This window comes from Phodopus roborovskii, unplaced genomic scaffold (assembly GCF_943737965.1).
Source record: "Phodopus roborovskii unplaced genomic scaffold, PHOROB, whole genome shotgun sequence".
NCBI lineage: Eukaryota > Metazoa > Chordata > Mammalia > Rodentia > Cricetidae > Phodopus > Phodopus roborovskii.
In genome coordinates this window covers 55,400,393-55,421,105 of record NW_026126511.1, presented here as the reverse complement: position 1 = coordinate 55,421,105, position 20,713 = coordinate 55,400,393, and the positions used below count along the sequence as shown (strand labels likewise).

Below are 20,713 nucleotides of genomic sequence, written 5' to 3'. Positions count from 1 at the left end.
GAAAATCTCATCCTCCTACAAATGCATTGCACCTGTAATTCCCAGAGGTGCTCCTGGACCCATTTCTAATTGGGAGTCCTTTTGAAAAAGACCTTTGTTTTTAACAATTGCAAAGTACTAAATGGGGTGGGCAACTGGATAGAAAAGATAGGGGAGTGAATTTGGATTAATTACGCTGATAACAACCACTCTGAAATTCTAATTACAGGACTGGGTGGGACTGAGATGGCGATCTCAAACAGCCCAGGCTGGCCACAGGTAAGGGTTGTTCCTGGGAACTTGGAGTTGAGGTGGATACTCTGAATGGAAGCAGTGCATGAGGAAGTGTCCTCTTGCACCTATGGGGGCCACACAGAGGGCCACTCTTAGCCTGGGAGACAGGAGACCCCCAACATAACCTTTGTGACATTAACTTTCATTTCACAAAGCCCCCAAAGCCAAGGATAGATGTTCCTTAACCACAAAACCCCAAGCCCCCATCCAGACTAATGCAGGTAGGGAGGGAGGTACCTGCTTTTTTCACAAGCATCCGGTGATTAAGCTCAGCATTATCATTCTGAAGTTCAGATCCAAAGTGCATTGTCACCACTTAAACAGTGGCTCCGCCCACGCTTGGCATTCTACCAAAGTCAGGATCCTGCATCTCCTAGCTCAGTGCTTCTCAACCTTCCTAACGCTTTGACCCTTTAATGCAGTTAGTTCCTCTAACTATGGTGTTGTGGTGACACCAACCATAAAAGTATTTCATTGCTACTTGACAAATGTAATTTTACTACTGTTATGAGTTGTAATGTAAATATCTAATGTGCAGGCTATCTGATATGCAGTCCCTTATGGATCATGACCCACAGGTAGAGAATCACTGTCCTAATGACTCCCAGCAGACAACACAACCACGCTGGCACTTTGGTCACTTCAATGACTCTAATCACGTAGCCAGTTTCACTGGAACACTACATTTATATAACATTTAAGGTAATGAAAAAATACCCAAGAGCCCGACTGTAAAAACTCAGTGTCTAAGTAATAGAATTACTCCTCACAAATAAAAACTGTCAGCCAGCCAATAATCCTAGCATTGGGAAGCAGAGGCAGGAGGATCAAGAAGGTCAAGGCCACCTTCTGCTGCACAGTTTGATACTGGACAGTGCTACACTGTGTCTCAAAAAAAATATATAACAAATAATAATAGATTTAAAAAAGCAGGGGCTGGAGAGGTGACTCAGAGGTTAATAGCATTTTTTGCAGAGGACCTGGGTTCAGTTTCCAGCAACCACAGGGTGGCTCACAACCACTTGTAACTCTAATTCTGGGGCATCCAATGCTGTCTTCTGGCTTCTGTGGGCACCAGGCACACACATGGTACAGATATGCACACAGGCAAAATGCCCACACACATAAAATAAAATTCTAAATTTTTAAAAATTTTATTCCAATGGAAACGATGAGTTTGTTTATTTAAAAGTATAATCCAGCCACATGAAATTTTATTAAGAAGGATCATGTCTGTCACACACAGAAGGAAAGAATGGAGTCATTTAAGAACTGAAAGCCCATTGTGTTCCATTCCCTTATCAAAACGGGAAAAAGAGCTACAGTAGCTGGCTGTCCCTATTGAGTCACTCCTGGATCAGTTAAGTCTGTGAGGTGGGTTCAGTTTAAATGGAGCCTTGTAGTCAAGCCAAGGTGAAGACCGAGGCAGGGATTGTGTGAGCCAGGAGAGAATGGACTCATTGTGCACCACCTTGCAGATTCTCTCTGAAATCCTATGCCTTTCTCCAGATCGTTTGATCATGACAGAGGCAAGAAAACTTGAACCACAGGAAACCCAAGCCTTCTACAATTATGTAAGGGTTTCCAGTGGCCTGCTGGCTTGAAATTTGGTTGCTCTTGCTGTTGTAGCCCAATTGTATACGATGGATGGAGCCACAGACCTCAGGCTTCAGTCCCCTGCTATCCACTAAGGTGGCCCAGGTCTATAAAAGGGAGTGGATCATTTTAATCAGGATCTCAGACCCCAAAGGCTGCAATCCTCACCCTGAAGGGCTACAAAGATGGGAGCAACAGCTGTAGCAGAGGAATATAGATATGCACTGTCTCTCTCATCCACACCCTCCTGCTTTTTCTGGGCATATTTCAATAAAAAGCTACTATGTATGAAGTATTTGCAATGACTTCCCTCACCGCTGCAGGTGACCAGCTTAACTCTGTCTAATTAACCTCTGACCACTCATCCTCAGAGAGCTGATTTACTACTGTTTGTTTGGATTTAGTTGAGGGAGTGGGAATACCACATCTAACAAATAATATGGTCATACACAACCAACACAAGTGGGCAAAACCAAACAGTGAACACTTGGGAAGTAAATTATGACAAAACTTCCCAGTCACACAATTCTTAATGGTTGTCAAAATCAGCTTCCTCCCTTAGTTTGTTTGAGGCAGGGTCCCATAGCCCAGGCTAGCCTCCCACTCCCAACACTGACTTGGAATTCCTGACCTCCCTGCTTCTACTTCTCTGGGATCCCAGGCATAAGCCACCATGCCTGCTCTATTCGGTGTTAGGGACCAAACCCAGGACCTGACTGCAGAGCCACGTCCCTGGCCCAGCTCTTACCGGCTCCCAGACACAGGCAGTAACCATAGCTAGCAGGTGAGGCTGAACTTTAACACTGCCTTTTTCTCTCCCCTTCTCAAAATGAAAAAACTGCATGCTGGTGTTAAGGACGGAACGCTTTTAATTACAACAATTACAACTTTTTAAAAAGTACGTCACAAACAAACATCAGTGTCTCGTCTGTAGTAAACGCTAGCTGGAACTGGAGTGTGGAGAATCTGCAGTCACAGCAGGTTAGCTCACTGGATGATTCCCAGAGAGAGTAGAGCATCAGGCGAATGAGTACCTGCTTAACAAGTCCAGCCACTGGCCACACATTCCGTAGGAGTCTGCCATGAAGGGCAAAGATGGAATTCTGTTGAGATTTTCTTTTATAACCCCACCCTGCCCTGCCCCCACCCAATCACCCACACCTTTATATGGCATCCCGTGACTTGAATAAAATATCTGAATGGAAACGGGAATGTGCTTTCCAAGAAAACCCAGAAGGCTGCAATACTTAAGGTATTTTGTAAACAATGTGGTTCTAGAGCTGGTTTTAACCTGGGGAAAGAAGACTCAGGAAAGCCAGGGAGAGAAGCTCACAGAGCCCCAGGGGAGAGTCACTGCAGGGCTGGAGATGAGAGCATACAGAAACGTATGGCCACCTTGATGCCAGCATTTAACCTCCTGCTTCCATATGTCAAATGGCCACCCTTCTCTTCAGGGTTTTCCCCAAGAGCATAATCTTTAAAAGCTACCAGTTAGCAGGCGACTGTGCCCATACCCCTGAAAAGGTAGACAGGAGAAGGAAGAGAGAGAAAGGAGGAGAGATGGGAAGATACAAAGAGTTCCCCCACCCCAAAGGTGATGTACTGTGTTAATAGGAAGGGCCATTCATTTTCAACCCCCAACATCTGAGCCAAACAAATGGGGTTCATTTCCCCCTGAAAATTAAAGTTTTGTTTAAGTATATTACATGTGCTCGCTCTACTAGCCCAGAAGTCTCCACAATGATCCAAAACAAATTATACCCAAAGACCTTCCCAAGGCAAACAGCAGAGCATACTGAGTAGTTGGGGGAGCATCGAGGTACAGCATATTGGGTAGTCTGGGGAGCAGTGCAGTACAGTGTACTGGGCGGTCTGGGGAGGAGGGGCTTGGTGGGGCAGCGGGCACAACACACTGAGTGGTCAGTTCCTGGAGCTTAGGTGTTCTGCTTATAGAGATTAGGGCTGTCTGCTTTAAAGAGCGGCCCTGCCTCGGGTGACGTCACAGAACCTCAGAGGCAAGGGTGGCACAGCACTGTCCCGCCAAGCATCTATCCCATCCTCATTCCAGGGATATTTCTGTACCTTTTATGAGATCACGTATTTAGAATTTAGATGCTTGACATGAAAAAAAGAATACAATAAAGACAGTTCAGTTACATCTCTATTTATGTTATTGGCTATGGCATTCCTAGTATTTCTCAGGAGGAAGAGATGACATTTGTCTGAGTGCCAGGGGCTAAGCCATTGTGCCACTGGAGCTTCAAGATGAGTGACATTTTTAAATACACATAACTGAGACTTCTTTTGTTTCTGTAGGGTGTTTTTTGTTGACTGTATGTATGTGTGTGCAGACAGGATTTCATATGGCTCAGGCTAGCCTTGGCTTTACCTTATAGCTGAGAATGACCATGAACCCCTGCTCCTCCCCCACCCCCGCCTCACAAACGTCAGAACCATGACACCTGGCTACAAATTGATTAAAAAAAAAAAAAAAAAAAAGCTGCCCAACCACAGTAGATCAGGATCTATGTAGCCTAGGCAAGCCTCATCTCTGCCTTCAGAGTGTTGGGATTACAGAGCTGTGTACCACGCCCAGCTGCTACATTTTGGTATTTCCATTAAGTTAAAAATCCATTTTAAAGCCACAAGATTTGTTTTGTTTATCACTGACAATCAGTTACCATGCTTGTTTCTTTTCCTGAGTCCTTTAGTATCCATTTGATCTGTTATCCCCAACGTGGCACTAAAGAGAGCACACACACCCCACTTTATATGAGACAACGCCTCCTGTGTCCCAGGTGGCCTCACCGTGTGGCTAAAGATACCTTAAATCTCCAGTCTCGCTGCTCCTGCCTCCCAGTTGCTGAGGTACAGTCATGCACCACCACCATACCTGCTGGTGTGTGGCACTTGGCCTGTTGCAAGCTAGGCAAACACTCTACCAGCCCCAGCCTATTTGTTTGTGTTGTGTTATTTTGTTTGGGATAGGGTCTAGCTGGATAGCCATGGCTGGCCTGGAGTTGGGTGTGTAGACCAAACCGGCCTCAAAGTTTTGGAGATCATTTTGCCTCTGCCTCCCAAATGCTGAGAGTACATATGTACCACCTCCCTCGCCTTCATTAAGAGATATTTCTAATTCTTCCTATTACATAGTGAATACTTGTTTCAGTCTTTAAAAAAATATTTTCTTTTTGAAATAAATGAAACCATACTTGATTTTTTTATGGCCTTATTTGGTAGTTTTGGTGGGTCAAGACTTCTACTACAAGCCAGGCATGATAGTAAACACCCATAGTCTCAGCACTTGGGAGCTAGAGACAAATGTATGAGGAGTTTGATGCTACCCTGGGCTATATGAGACATTTCAAACATTAAAAAAGATTTAAAATATATAATACAAATATAGCCACTCTAACCCTCAATTTGTAGTGTAATTCTAGTTTGTCATGAATAGTCAAACACAGTGGCTAGCATGACAATCATTCTTTCCTAAGTCTCCAAAAGAAGTCAACTAAGTATTCATATGGTGTGTGCTTGTAAAGCAGAGAGACAGTCATTGGATTGGGGTCTTAAATGGGAGCTCACCAAAGTCATGATGACTCCTTGAAAGTAGCGAGGAGCTAGGGTAGGGACCCCATGTTGATGACCTATCTCACAAAACTGAGTCTAGCACATAGCTATGTGTGATGTTAAGGCTGTGTATTGGTTTTCTCCCATGGTTGCTGATCCACAACTCCTTCCTCTGGGGATCCCGCATAGAGATTTTAATGTTCTCAAATTTTAGCTGGCCATAAAGAAATCCTCCAAGCTTTCCTGGCAGACAATAGATAACATTCCCCATGCCAGCAGAGTCCTCCTCATGCCCTAGATGGGGGAGTGCTGTTTGGAGCAGCCAAGCAGCCTTGAAGTCCTGGGGTCTAACTGGTCCCCACCCACGCTGCTGCCGTGAGATTGGACCCTGTTTGTCCAACCATATTTCAACACGCTTGTCCTTGCTTCAATCACACTTACTCAGTGAAGTCTCCTGAGCAACTCAGCAGACAGGGTTCATGTGACCTTCTGCCCTGCTAAGCAGGTGGGAAACTGTGGAGGGTGCAAGCCAGGAGGGTCTGGAAGCTTCCATCCCTTTCCCCACACCTCGGCCCATACATCTCTTCATTCACAGCCTTTGTGATATGCTTTACACAAACCAGTACCGAATAAATTACTCGAATGCAGCCATTGAACTGTGGGATCCCAATTTATAGGAAGTCGTAGGGAGGAAAGTCAGGCATGGGCCCACTGAGAGGCAGCCACAGGAGAATACTGTGTAGGAATCCCACCTGGCCTACATAGTTCCAGGAACTTGTAGTAAAAAAAAAAAAAAAAAAAAAAAAAAAAGACAGAAGTGTAAAGAAACCAGGGACTCCTGGAAAAAGTGTAGGAGCGTGTCCACCATCGGCAAGATGGACAGGCACTGTCTCCAGGCAGGTAGACAGATCTCTGCAGATATGACTTAGACAGCATAGCCTCCAGCCAGTGTGGGCTGCTGTGGAATGCACACTTGCCTGGATGTGAGGGAAAGCACACCCACTTCTGGAGTCTGTGTTGACAGCCTGTGAGAACACAGGGACAATGCCACCTTGTGACTGGCACACACTTCTGTGGAACTACAGTCCTGATGTTCGATCTCCCATCAAGAGAGCCAATAGAGGAGTGGGAAGAGGGATGCTTACTATAAGTGGCCTAGAGTAGAATGCACTCAATGTAGCTTCTCACCAGGGCTCCCCACAGGTTCCAAAGGAGTTATAAAAAAAAGAAGATGTATTATGACCCCCAAATAAGGGTAGGAAGACAGTTTCATTGGGTGGGGAACACTCAACATGTAGAAATAAATCTTCTCCCATCAATATGTGAGGACTTCTGATTCTAAAAATATGAGCCCTCCTTCAAACACTAGATGATTCTACAAAAAACAAACCATCTTTCTAAATGAAGTGCTTCACTGTCAGAAAACTAAGAAAATCATCAGGGTAAAAACAAACAAACAAACACCTCAAAGCGGCAGCCTTGGAGCAGATGCTGGGACCACAGAGTCAGGAGTCCATTTCAGAGTCTGGATGGGGTTGATGGACATACCTTCCAGAAAGGATGAAAAGTGAAAAGATGAACCTCGTATAAAAATCATAGCCTGATCACCAAGACCCAGGTCAGTGAGAGACCCTGCCTTAAAAAAAAACAAGGTGGACAGCTCCCGAGGAACAAAACCCACAGTTCTCCAGCTCCAAATGCATACCATGGACACACCCACACGGGTATACCTGTACATACACAGACATGCACACACATGGACACATTATATACATGCCAACACAAAATAAATAAGTAAGTAAATAAACAAATAAATAGATATGTCTTACATGCAGGAAAAAATAAAAACAGTAAGAGTCTGGGGTACAGTCACACAGCAGAGCACTTGGCTAGCATAAACAGCAGTTCTGAGCTCAACAACTTCAACACCAAAAACAAAACAAAACCATTAGTAGACACGCTGGGTATAGTGGGGCATGCCTTCAATCACAGAACTTAGGCAGCTAATCGTGAGTTTAAGATTCCTATCTCAGGAAACCATTCCCCCTCGAAATTAATATTATGTGTATGTATATTTACTAACAGAATGCTACCCATCTTCACGGAGACATTTATGCATAAGAAAATATCGTCCTACAAAAAATTTCAAGGATGTAGATTAGATTTCTATTTTTGTCTGTGTTATAGTTCCATCTTCAAGGATACACCCAGTATAATACTATGAGAACGAGTGAATGAGTGAATGAATGAATTAATGGCAGTCCTTGGGCCTTAGGTCCTTTCACTGGAGCAAAGGGACATAGTGATAATGAAGAATTTGTATTTGTAATTATTTTTGGATTAAAATTCTTTATTTTTCCCACCTCTATTTGTGTATGTGTGTGTATGTGAGTGAGGTGTATATGTATCTATATGGGTGTATGAGATATATATGCACATGTATGAAACATGTGTAAGGTGCGGGTATGTGTGTGTGAGGTGTGGGGTGTGGGGTATGGGTGTGTGTGAGGTGTGTGTGAGGTGTGGGGTATGTGTGTGTGTGTGAGGTGTGGAGTATGCGTGTGTGTGAGGTGTGGGGTAAGGGTGTGTGTGAGGTGTGGAGTATGCATGTGTGTGAGGTGTGGGGTGTGTGTGTGTGTGAGGTGTGGAGTATGCTTGTGTGTGAGGTATGGGGGTATGTGCGTGTGTGAGGTGTCCAGTATGTATATATGTGTGAGGTGTGGGGTATGTGTGTGTGTGTGTGAGGTGTGGGGGTTTGTGTGTGTGTGAGGTGTGGAGTTATGTATGTATGTGAGGTGTGGGGGCTTTATATGTGTGAGGTATTTGTGTTTGATGTGTGGGAGGTGTGTATGTGTGTGTATGTATGAGTGAGGGGTGTGTGTGTGTGTAAGGGGTATGTGTGGGTATGTATGTGTGAAATGTGGGTATGGTATGTATGTGTGAGGGATGTGTGTTTGATGTGTGTATATGTATGAGTGAGGGCTGTGTGTGTGTGTGTATGTGTAAGGGGTATGTGTGGGTATGTATGAGTGAGGGGTGTGTGTGTGTATGTGAGGGGTGTGTGTTTGATGTGAGTGCCTGCGTGTACACACAGAAGCCAGAGGAGGGTGTCTGGTGTCCAGGTCTCTTGCTGAATCTGAAACTTGAGATTTTCCCACTAGGCTTCCTCCAACAAGCCCCAGCAAGCCTTCTGACCACCCCCACCCCCTCGCCCCAGCAATGCTGGAGTTACAGGCATGCTGGGCCATGCCATTTTTACATGGGTACTAGGATTTGAAACTTGGTTCTCATGCTTGTACAGCAAGAGCTCCTAACTGCTGAACCATCTCTCCAGTCCCTCTCCTCACTTCTACCATAGAGCTTCATAGTCAGCTCTATGAAGCTAACAGAGCAGTGTCTTTTTACATCCACTGTGCTATAAGGGCCTGAACTAAGTCCGGGTAGACATTTAGTAAACATTTTCACTGATAGTAATCAAAATTGTGGGGCTGAATCTATTGCTCTCTTGCAATGCCTTTAGGCTTGAGGACTTTACTGGTCTAGTGCGCTCTCACACTATGTCTAAAGGGGCTGGAAGAGGAAACATGAGCCTTTTCCTGCCTCTTTATTCATCAATCTTGGCCCGGTGAGTTTAGAGTATGTTCCTGTTCACCATTACTTGAGGGTCTGAGACTTTAGCCTTTATGACTTCCAATTTAATGTGACTGTGTTTGAGTCTGAGTACAGCAGCTCCTCTCGCCTCTGGAAGAGTGCATTTGGAACCCTGGCGGTGGCAGTAGATAAAGTGGGTGCATCTGTGGAACTTTGGGAAGGTAGATGTCTGAAAGAGGAAGCCACCTCAGCATTAGCTTGCATATTCAAGGCACCCTTGTTGAGGAATGGATCTCTTGGGGGACCTCTGCAGGTGAACAATAAGCTATGGGTGCTTGTCAAGAAACATGTTATAGGGAGATAAGACACAGAGGCAACTGACTTAAAACAGGTCAGGCAACAACACATGCTGTGGCTGCAGAAAGAGAAACCATACTATGATGTCAATCCAGACTGCCACTTACCACAGGCAGTGTGATGACAACAAACGTGTAAAATAATATGCTCTTGATAAAGTCAAAGGACAAACAGCATCACAGACTAAGAATTCCTGGGAGAAAACAACACACACTACCACAGCAGAGGAACATAGGGATGCCTCCAACAGTTCTCACTTACCACCAGGGGGCTAGCACTGGACACGACAGTAGATACACCAAAAGCCCTATCTATGGGGCTAAAGAGATGGCTAAGTGGCTCAGGCCACTTACAAACATCTGTAACTACAGCTCCATGGGTATATGACACCCTCTCCTGGTTTCCATGGTCACTGCACTCATGTGCACATCCACACACACATAATTTAAAAATAAAATCTTTTAAAACAAAAAACTACTCCTAGATAAAGTTTAGCTTTGGGGAATGGCCAGATAAGTTATTTTAGACAAGTCCATTTGCTAAGAGCTGGAAAAATGTAAAAAAAAATAATCCTTTTGAGGCTGGGTGTGGTTGTGGTATACACCTGCAATCCCAATATTTAGAAAGCAGAGTCAAGAGGATTATGAATTCAAGGCCAGCCTGGGCTACAAACTGAGACTGATTTTTGTTGTTGTTGCTGTTGTTTCATGTTTTGTTTTATTTTAATAATCCACACTTAAGATATTGGAAAGCAGTCATAAGAATAAAAATTTCAGGCTAATATCCAGATAGGGAGGAACCCAGAGACAAGCATTTGCACTCAATTTTTCTTTTTGAATGAGCAATTGTCTGTTTGAAAGTCACAGGACTTAAGTGGCTGAAATTGTCAGCAGACTTTAACTTCCCCAGAATGCTGAGGTTGGGGGAAGTAGTCTAACCCTCCTAGGGCTGTTTCCTAGGAATAACTGTGACAAGAAACAGGCCAGTCTTCCTAGGGACTAAAACCCAGCCTCAGCCCAGCCTCATCTCCAAGTCTGTTAGAGCAGAGCATTAGTTAGAGCCTTGGCATTTTCACTGGCAGCATCTCACAATTCAACAAATAAATAAAAATAAAATAAATCCTGGGGACTCCCTGATGAAAAGCAGGTGAAAACAGACTTTAGAAATAGGGCCGAATGACATTCAGGATAGGTATTCTCAGCTGTGTACTTTGAAATAACAATAATTAATATTCTAAGAAATTAAAAGGCTTTAAACATTTCAGAATATCATCAAATGGCAATTCAACAGCTGAAAAATACAATTATCTTAAAAGATGCATTTCAAAGCAGGTTAATTAGACTTTGCCAAAGAAATAATTAATGAAAATATCCAAACCGAAAAAGGAGAATACAGGAAGAAGCAAGGAGACACACAGAAGGGCTAAGAAGTCCTAATGTGCAGTAGGAGCAGTCCCACAAGAAGGAGGAGTTAACTTCCAAACCTGACAAAGGAGCTGCTTATTTATTTGCTCAGATTTTTAAGGGTTTATTTGTAAGGGGGAATAAACGTGCGGTGTACACATGCAGAGGTCAGCCTCCACCTCTGTGTTTGAGACAGCATCTCTCCCTGGGACCTGGGAGTTGCTGGTTAATCTAGGCTGGTTTAGCCAGCAAGCCCCAAGGATCCTCCTGTCTCCACCTACACAGTTCTGGGTTCTGGGGGTTGAACTCAGGTTCTTATAGTTTCAAGGCAAGTATTTCCCAACTGAGCCATCTCTATAGCCCTTCCAAAGACTTTTTAAAGGGACAACTAGCCTGGTATGCCAAGCATAGGAAAAAATAGTCTCAAATATGGAAGAAAGCAAAGAGTCAGTCTTGAGGTTTGTCTGTAGCACATGAACACACACACACACACACACACACACACACACACTTTAAAAAAATCAATGCCTAAACTTTCAGCCTAAGAAAGGAGAGTTCCCTTCCAAATGGAGATTTACAAAGTTTCTGTAGTATTAACTACCATCAAATTAAAGGCTCTCGTTAACTTAAAACTTGCCCAAGGAAGAAAAGTAATGAGGATACTTGCCAGACCATCAGGAATATGACTAACCAATGCTTCAGATGAACAAAAGCACAATCCTTCTTGATCAATAATGCTACAGAAAAATAAAACCTTTGAAGTCATGAGTCTCAGTCTTAAATGACAAAGGGCTAAGAGATGAGCACTGAGGTGCCAGCATAGTCTGGTTCTCTGCTGGTCTGGTTAGTTCTCTGCTGTCTACTCACAATGGAGGATGTCCCTTCATGAAGAGCAACCCTTCTTCTTTCAAAAAAGTGCAAGGCTAAAGATTAAACAAAAGGTGTCTTGTTCCCCTAACCAGTCCACTGCAAGACTTGAAAAATGATTCTATGGAAAACCCTGAGCTTACAAATGATTGCATTCTGCTTATAAATGACTGCATTCAGCTGGGTGCTGCAGACAGTATTCATGGTCCTAGTTATTTGAAAGGCTGAGGCAGGGGAACCCACTGAGTCCAGGGTCCAGGGCTATAGTGTGCTATGTTGCTCTGTGTTGGTTGATGTCCATACTATGTATGGCATCCTTATGGTGACCTCTCAGGAGTTGGGGAGCATGGGACTACATTCTGATCAGTAGTGGAAAGATGCTTATGAACAGCTACTGCAATGCACCAGCTATGGGCGATGCAACCAGATCTTATTTTATTTTTTTAAAAAAGATAAAGTAGTAGTCACTGTCATTGTTATCATTCATTGATTGGAAATGTCATTCTGTAAATATGTGACTCACATTGCATGCACTTTAAGCAGTTATTTTTAGCTCAGGATGTCTAGGAAGCAAATCCAAAGGCAGGACCAATCAAGAGCTGGCATGTAACACCCATGTAACTGTCTTGTACGAACAAGACCTCATTGGCAGTTGAAACATTCTACACTACTTTGCAATAGCTTTTTTTAATGCTGAGGACACACACACACACAAGTTAGTTAACAATCCTGCAGTACAGAATGACTTCCTAATCTACTTATGGCAGCTCTCAGCAGTTACCAGGTTCTCAAGGTATGAACATCCACAGGAAAAATAGGGAAACAAGCAGAACAACAAAAGTTGTCTGTGACATCAAGGATCCCTTAGAAGGTGATATAAATGTTTTTGTCTCACTGATGTGTCTAAAAGCAGGAGCCCTGAAATTCCCATTACTAAGCTGAAGGAGAGGGGAACAGGAATAAAAACACCTACAACTGCCCACCCCAGGGAAAACCAGCAGCCCTGCAGAGGCCACAAAGCCCGGGGGATATGATACCCGGGACAACGGCCACAATCTTCCCCAGGCAGGCTCAAAGGTCTTAACATGAAAGTAAGAGATGAGCACTTTGGGGAGGAGAACGTGCAACGGGAAGACTAAAGGCTTCGGGTGGGGCAGACATGGCCAGCTAGCCCTCATCTTAAACACATGGTATTACCAACAGAATTGGAAATCTTTAGTGCACCTAGGGTAAACATAGCAACTCCAAACCTTAGAATTCAGCCAACTTCTAGGCAGATTAACTCAAATCCCAATGAAAGTCTAGCAAAAGGAAAGGTGTGCCCGTGACTGACATTAAAATTTGCTTATGCTCAACACGGCTAGATTTTAAAGTCACAAGGCACACAAAAGATATGCAGAAAACAAAGTGATTATCAGAAAACTCAGATATGGCTCAGACATCAGGGTGATCTGACAGTAATTATAAATACTTATGATTAATAAGTTAGAGACATTCATGAAAATTCCAGATTCATGTGTGTTATTTCAGCAGAGAATCAGAAGCCAAGAGAAAGTGCCCAAGAGAATGCTAGAAGAAAACAACAAAGTAGCAGATATGAAGACTATCTCCAGACACAACTCAGATGAGAAAGGAGTCTGCATCCTTAAGGATTGGGTTGGTGGATGGAAATCATCCAAAACAACGAATAGAAAGGCTGAGAACAAAGCATCCAAGATCTCCAGTAACAGCATCAAGCAAACACATGAAACTTAGGGATTGAGGTGAGACAGTGCATGGGAAGGATGGGAAATGTAAGTCACTAAAGGCTGAGAATGTTATACTTGCAATGAAATCCTCAAAGCACAAACCAAAAGATGTCAGAAGATGTGTGTGTGTGTGTGTGTGTGTGTGTGTGTGTGTGTGTGTGTGTGTGTGTGTGTGTGTGTGTGTGTCCCCATGGGTGCCACAAGAGAAAATTAGAGCCCCTAGAACTGGTTTTCAGGTGGTTCTGAGCCACCCAAAGTGGGCACTGGGAACACTTAACACAGGTCCTCTGGAAGAGTAGCAAGTGCTCTGAAACCCTGAGCCATCTCTCTAGGTCCTGTATGTTTTTTTAAAACCTCCCATACTTCCTGCACCTGGGTACATGATACTGAAAATCTGAGAACAGCAAACAAAAAGAGCTAACAGGAAAAGTGGACATATACAACAAAAGTAAGAGTTACAATAGGTTTTCTTAGAAACAATGCAAAACAGTAAACAGTGTAGTTAGATCTTTGTTTTGGAAAGTGGGGGATTTATATTTTAGATTTTGTTTGTTTCTTTTGAGACAGAGTCTTACTATGTAGCCTTGGCTGGCTTAAGACTCCTTATGCTAGCCTTGAATTCACAGAGATCTCCCTGTCTCCTGAATGCTGGGATTTGTGTATGCCACCACGCCTGGCTGGAGTTACATCCAGTGCCAACCCAGCACTGCATACCAAGTACTCCTCAAAAATGAAGAAGTAAAAACATGTCTGAGGAAAGCAACAACTTGGAAACTTTGTTCTTGGCATATCTGATGCATCTACAAGAAAGGTCAGAGAAAATTCCATAGATAAAGCAAAATAATGGGGAAAGGAAAATAAAGGAAAAAATAAGAAACTTGCATCTGCACAAAGAAATAGGGTCATAAGAAGATACAGCACAAGTTTTCATGTCATCAATTGCCCTGGAATATAACTAACCAAATAGGAAGCCACAACAATGCTTGTGTGAAAGTAAAGGCAAGATAACAGTACAGAGATTGTGAGGCCCACAGGGCACCCTCCAAACAGTGAAGACATATTCTTCAAACTGAAAAGTTCCATTCTTTTGGCTTTTGGAGACAGTTTCTCTATGTAACCCTGGCTGACCTGGAACTGTCCATGTATGATGGGAGATGCAATTATGTATATATGTTTCTCATACTGGTTAATAATAAAGCACTGTTGGCCAATAGGAAAGGAAGATAGGAGGGACTAGGAGACAAGGAGGAAATAGGAAATAGTAAGGAAGAGTCAAGATAGAGAGTCTGAAGAAAGCAGTATGCCGCCGGCTCCCCGGTAAGAGAAATACATAGATCAGCAGAAATGGGTTAATAATTAAGACAGAGCTAGCCGATAAGAAACTAGTAACTGGCCAACAGAATTATATCTAATACAGAGTCTCTGTGTATTATTTGGGGCTGGCGGCGTGGCGGCGGGTCAAGACCAGCGGCGGGTCAAGACCAGCTGCGGCGGGCGGAAAAACCCATACACCTTACACATGTAGACCAAGCTGGCCTTGGACTCACAGAGATCCGCCTATCTCCCAAGTGCTGGACTAAAGATGTGCACCACCATGCCAATCCACACATTAAAGGCTTTATTTTTCAGATGTGTGAACAATGACTGAATCATAGAGATAAAATGATGGAAATGTTCAACTAACACAAGTTCATGGGAAAGGAAGAATAGATGTGACAAAGAGAAAAACAACTGAGATGCACACTTAAGCCATCTCTATTGTTAGTTGCATTGCATTGCATGTGACTGATCTGAACACATCAATTAAAAGACAGAGGTTTAAGGGCTGGATCCTGAAAAGACAAGGTGTAGAACTAGGTAAGTCCAAGTGAATGGTAAAGCTTCTATGGTCCAAGATATAGCAACTCTCAAGGGTTCAGTGTGGTGATCCTGGTCATAGTAAGAGCTATAATCTAGGTCATTGTCCTTTTGGGTACATCCCTTCAAAATGATGTAGTTCTCAGGGACCCTGGTGAGTTCTTGAGAAAATATAGTTAAACAAAAGAGCAAGCCTACCCCCTCTGTCTCCTTCTTACATCTTGCCATGTGATGTGAACAAAAGGGCCCTCATCAGAGAATGCATTACAGTGTTTAGACTTTTAACCTCCCAAACTCTGAGCTGAACAAATACCTGTTCTTACCCCGACCCAGTGGTCTAGTGGGTAGAATAAATATCTTTTCTTTATAAAGTCCCCCACTTCCAGTATTTTGCTATAGCAAAGGGAACAAATATGAAACACATCCTTGTAAACATAAAAGTTAAAGGAACTATATTAATATCTGAAAAGGAAACATCGCAACAAAGAACAGTACCAGATAAAGAAGAGCCAACAGTCTGAAAGAAATGATTGCAATGTTTCAAGAAGATACAGCAATCCTAAACAGTAATGGCTCTCCCAGCAGAGCATGGGTTGGGAGAGTGAGTAGGGATCCACAGAGGATTTTAGGGTAGTGAGAACACTGATACAATAGTTACAGACAAGGTCAGTGTGCTCTTGTCCAAGCCCACAGAATGGGAACCACCAAGAGTGAAACCCAACTTCATCTATGGATAGTGAGTGACATGTTTCAATGTTTACCAATTGCATTCAGACACTTGGGTGGTGAAAAGGAGTCCTTTTAGCTACTGTGGTAGGATGGTCATGGAAAATCACTGTACCCTTAATTTTACTGGCAAACCAACATTAAAAAGTAAATATATTTGACAACATATTTTTGATATTAATTACTAATTTCTTTATATAGTTAAACACACACAGGAAGTAAAAACTAAGAAGCAAAAAAAAAAAAAAAAAAAAAAAAAAAAAAAAAAAGAAGTAGACAAATTCATAGTGGCCACTAGAGACATCACTAATTATTTCTCAGGACAAGAAACAGAAAAGGCAATATTGTTACAGCAACTGTCAGTCACATCGGCCAATTTGATCTGCTTGACCATTCATAGACCACTCCTCCAACAGGAGACTACGTACTATTCCCAAGTGTACATATGGAAGAGTCACATAGATGAAGCATGTTCTAGCCATGATATAAAGACATCGTCCAGGCATGTTCTTGATTTTAGAACTGAATTGAAGTAGAAATGTACAACAGAAGAATAATTGGGAAATATCTGTTGGAGCCCACAGTATTAACTTCAACCCATCTTGGCCTAAGGTCAGAGAGTTCAAACTTATTCTTGCTCCTCAAGGCCAAATAAAGGATGTTTGCCCAAAGGCACGGTCACTTGATCTCTTGCTCTTCAAGACCAAATAACAAGATGTTTGACTTAGGGTGTGGTTATTAGATGTTCTGAGAATTAAGGAGGTGATTAGATTGTTTGTTCCTTGTATCATGTTAAGGAAGTCTTTCTGCCCTCCCCCTCTAGCTTGGGGTATATAATGGCTGTGAATAATAAACTTGGGGTGTCTTCAGTGTTCACCAAGAATCCTCCCAACTCTATCTTCTGTCTTTTGTCTCTCTCAAACTAGCCTGGGATCACATACATATATACATACATACATACATACATACATACGGCCAGGCTAGTCTGACTGGAAATTAGAACATTTTTAATTTGATTCAAATGAAAACAACACATAAAATAATTGGTTTCAACTAAAGAAATGTTGAAAGGGTGGTTTATAGCCTTACATACGTATGATGAGAAAGAAGAAAAATAATCAAATGCTGGCAGATGGAGGTGCCCCCAGATCTCTCCAGGCTGAGGATACAAATGACTCTCTTGGAGTAGGTGGGTGTTAGGCTGAGCTGTCTGTCAGCACTCACACAGTAAAAGCAATCATCAAATCTATGGCATGAAAACAAGGCAACAAAATAAACTACGGCAGGTTTGAGCGCTGTCCTAAGGAAAGTTCTGGAACCCTTCCAGACTCTTAAGCAGAGGAGATTTTCAGTGACTTGCCAGTGTGAATATTTCCTTGGCAGCCTCCATCACCCAAGAAGCCATTACATACCAGCTCAAGCTGTTTAGCAGTCTACACTTAGAATAATAACTAGGTGGTCGCCTCACTCTTGGCCATATTTTCAAGGACAGATCATGGGTTTCATCTACTCAGCCTTGTCTGGGCCTGTGGCTATGGCTAAATCCAAGGCTCACATCATAAAGGAACCTCCAGTCTGGCAGCTCACTTAATTCCGGCCGACCATGGGGGAGGTAACCAGGTTTACTCCTTCCTAAAGTAATGGGAACACAGCTTTATCTTCTAATACCTGCAGGAATGTGCCACAGTCTTTGTTCTCAGAAGTCATCCGAACATGAAAAAGCAGAGAAATGTTGTCATCACTAATATTCCCTAGCACTTCAAATGATACCTTGTACCTGGCAAGCACTTTACGTGCTTTTCATTTAATTCTCAGGCTGAGGCTGGGAGATGTCTCTGTAGGTATAGTGCCCCAGTAAGTACAGGAATGAGGACCCAGGACTGGATACCCAGTACCCACATAAAAGCCAAGTGTGGTCACATACATCTGTAACATCAGCCCAGGGCTGTGGGGCAGCAGAGACAGGCAGATCCCTGGAACCCATCAGTCAGGCACTCTACCAGTGAAATCCAAGTCTAGTGGGAAAGCCTATCTCAAAAACCAAGGTATACAGCAAAAGAAGACACCTAGTATCAATCTCTGGCCTTCACACACACACACACACACACACACACACACACACACAGAGAGAGAGAGAGAGAGAGAGAGAGAGAGAGAGAACCACACCCACATATGCACAAACACACGTATGCATAAATAATAAGTAAATCAGAGTAACCATGTTGTAATTTGGATTTGAAATGATCCCCACTGGCCCATGTGACAAAGACTGAGTCTCCAGCCTATGACTCTATCAGGAGATGGCACTTTTAGGAGGCAGACCACAGTGAAAGGTCACTGCAGCCCCTCCATGGAAGGGGCACGAACTTAGAGGGAACTGTAGTGTAGGTCTCTCCTCTTCCCCTTTCCTTCCTGGCTACCATGTGCTCCCACCATGATGTGCTGCCTTATCACAGGCCCAAGAGAGCAGTGACAGAGATGACACAAATCATATTGTTTTTCTCACATGGCAAATAAGAAACTCATGGAGCTAAGTAACAAACTGCAGTAAGACTTGACACCAGGTCTGCCCAGCCCCCAGGCTTCAAACAGGACAACTAAACTCAGGTTCCCATCCAGGGACAGAGACACCTGCAAAAGCAATTCTTTGTATGACTACAGAGAATTTAGGCAAGTGTCACTCAAATCAAAACAAAACAAAAAACTGGTAGTTTGTAGGTTTTGTGGGGCAGGTCAGCCTACACACAAGCCTGTAAGGTGTGACTTTCCTGTCACTGCAGCATGAATGGTCACTCTATGTGAAGTTTAGTTCAAGCTCACAGTGTTTGGTTTTACTTAGGAAAAAATAAATAAATGAGACTTCTCTGCATGTCATTATGAAGGGAGCCAATTAGTAACAGGATTGAGTCTCAGTCTCTCTCTCTCTCTCTCTCTCTCTCTCTCTCTCTCTCTCTCTCTCTCTCTCTCTCTCTCTCTAACAGAAAGGATTGGAGAAGAGATTCAGGGCATTGGGAGCAGGACATGTGAAGATAAAAGCATAGATTGGAGCAGGGCACCTGTGGTCCGAGGACACCAAGGCCAACTCCCAGGAAGCTGGGAGAGGACAGGCATGTTGCTGGCTCACACCCTGCTGCGGGGAACAGCCTGCTGATGCCAATAAGGGGCTTCCAGAACTGAAAGACCCCATTTCTGTTGTTTTAAACCACCAACTTTGTGGTGATTTGTCTTGGGGGGCCCCAAAGCACTGGTATAGGGGAACCCACCAAGGCTCTCCTGCCAGGCACACCACCACCAAGAGCATGGAGGCACACTCAGCAAGGCGGCTTCAGCAATCTGATTTTTACCATTTGGTAGGGGGACATGCTTCAGACTTCCATGGGTTTGAGCTCTTGGGTGTTGTGTGTGAATCAGTCATTCGTAACATTTGGCCATCTTTTTTTTTTTTTTTTTTTTTTTTTTTTTTTTTTTTTTTGTTTTTTTCCAGACAGTGTTTTTATGTGTAGTGCTGGCTGTCCTGGAATTCACGATGTAGACCAGGCTGGCCTTGAACTCACAGAGATCTGTCTGCCTGATTAAAGGCATGTGCCACCACCACCTGGCCAGCATCTTAACATTGCACTTCTAGTATCTTTCTTGATTCACAGTAGTTCTTTATGCATTAGCTTTTCTTTCTTGTGTTTTGTTTTTGAGACAAGGTCTCTCTTTGTAGACCAGGCTGGCCTTGAACTCGCAGAACTCCTACCTTTGCCTCCCAAGTGCTGGTGTGCGTGCCACCGTGCCCGGATGCATTACCTTTTTTAAAAAGTGTTCTGCTATTATAAATGTTCTCCCAGAATGCCATCACCATATGGTGTCTGGATGGTTTTTAAATCTGATATAGATTAGTCTCATTTGTGATAGATTCCACTTCACATTAGAAAAATCCCAGAAAACTTTCAAGGATGCAATAAAACATTTCACCTGACATAAAAAAACAAAACAAAACAAAAAAACCACAGTTGGCCATCTTTACCATCACCTGAGAAAAAAATCCATCACCCTTTTCAAAATGTCAATGATGCAATCTGTCCAGAAGTCCCTATAGATAAATCCTTTAGTCAATTAAAAAATCCAAATGTTTGTTTCATATTTAATTTGCTCCTGTGTTGAGAACCCCATTGGGATGCCTGTCTAAATGAGAAACTGGGTTACTGTTTCACATATACCTTGATTTGGTCTAGATCTAGAATGCCTCCCTAAGACCCATGGAAGGGTCACCAGCCTCTGGGGCCACTGGGGGCTACAGAACCTTCATCCTGTATGGCTTTCTCTAGGGAGTCTTTCTATTCACCCCAGATAGAGAAGGTACCCGAAGATCCCAGATCAAAGAAAGGAAAGCAACTGAGTGAGGGTTTCTGAACTAAGTATACAGGGTTCTCTGCAAACACACCAACCACCCCACTCAAATGATGCCTCAGTTTACCCCTCAAGCATCCCCTCTCCCTGCGGCTGTTTACCATTTATGTAACTTTGGTAAAAGACTGGGAATCTTGTGGGTTGTGCAGTCTGTGCTTCCGACCCTACCACCAACAGGGGAATGTGTGCACATGGGCTGTGCCCTGTTCCAAGTGACTCCATGCTCTGTGAAACAGTAGTTTTCGGGCTCTGTCTTGCCCTGGGACTCCATTTTGCACTCAGCATTTGACTCCATTTTGAGTGCAGACGCAGGATGACTTTGCATCACAC

The 20,713-nt window shown here is 43.4% G+C and overlaps 1 protein-coding gene across 2 annotated transcripts in view; it reads right to left on the bottom strand.

Moving 5' to 3' along the window:
• Positions 1-20,713, bottom strand: part of Cryl1 (crystallin lambda 1) — a 97,663-nt gene that overhangs the window by 33,156 nt on the left and 43,794 nt on the right. The window lies entirely within an intron of this gene.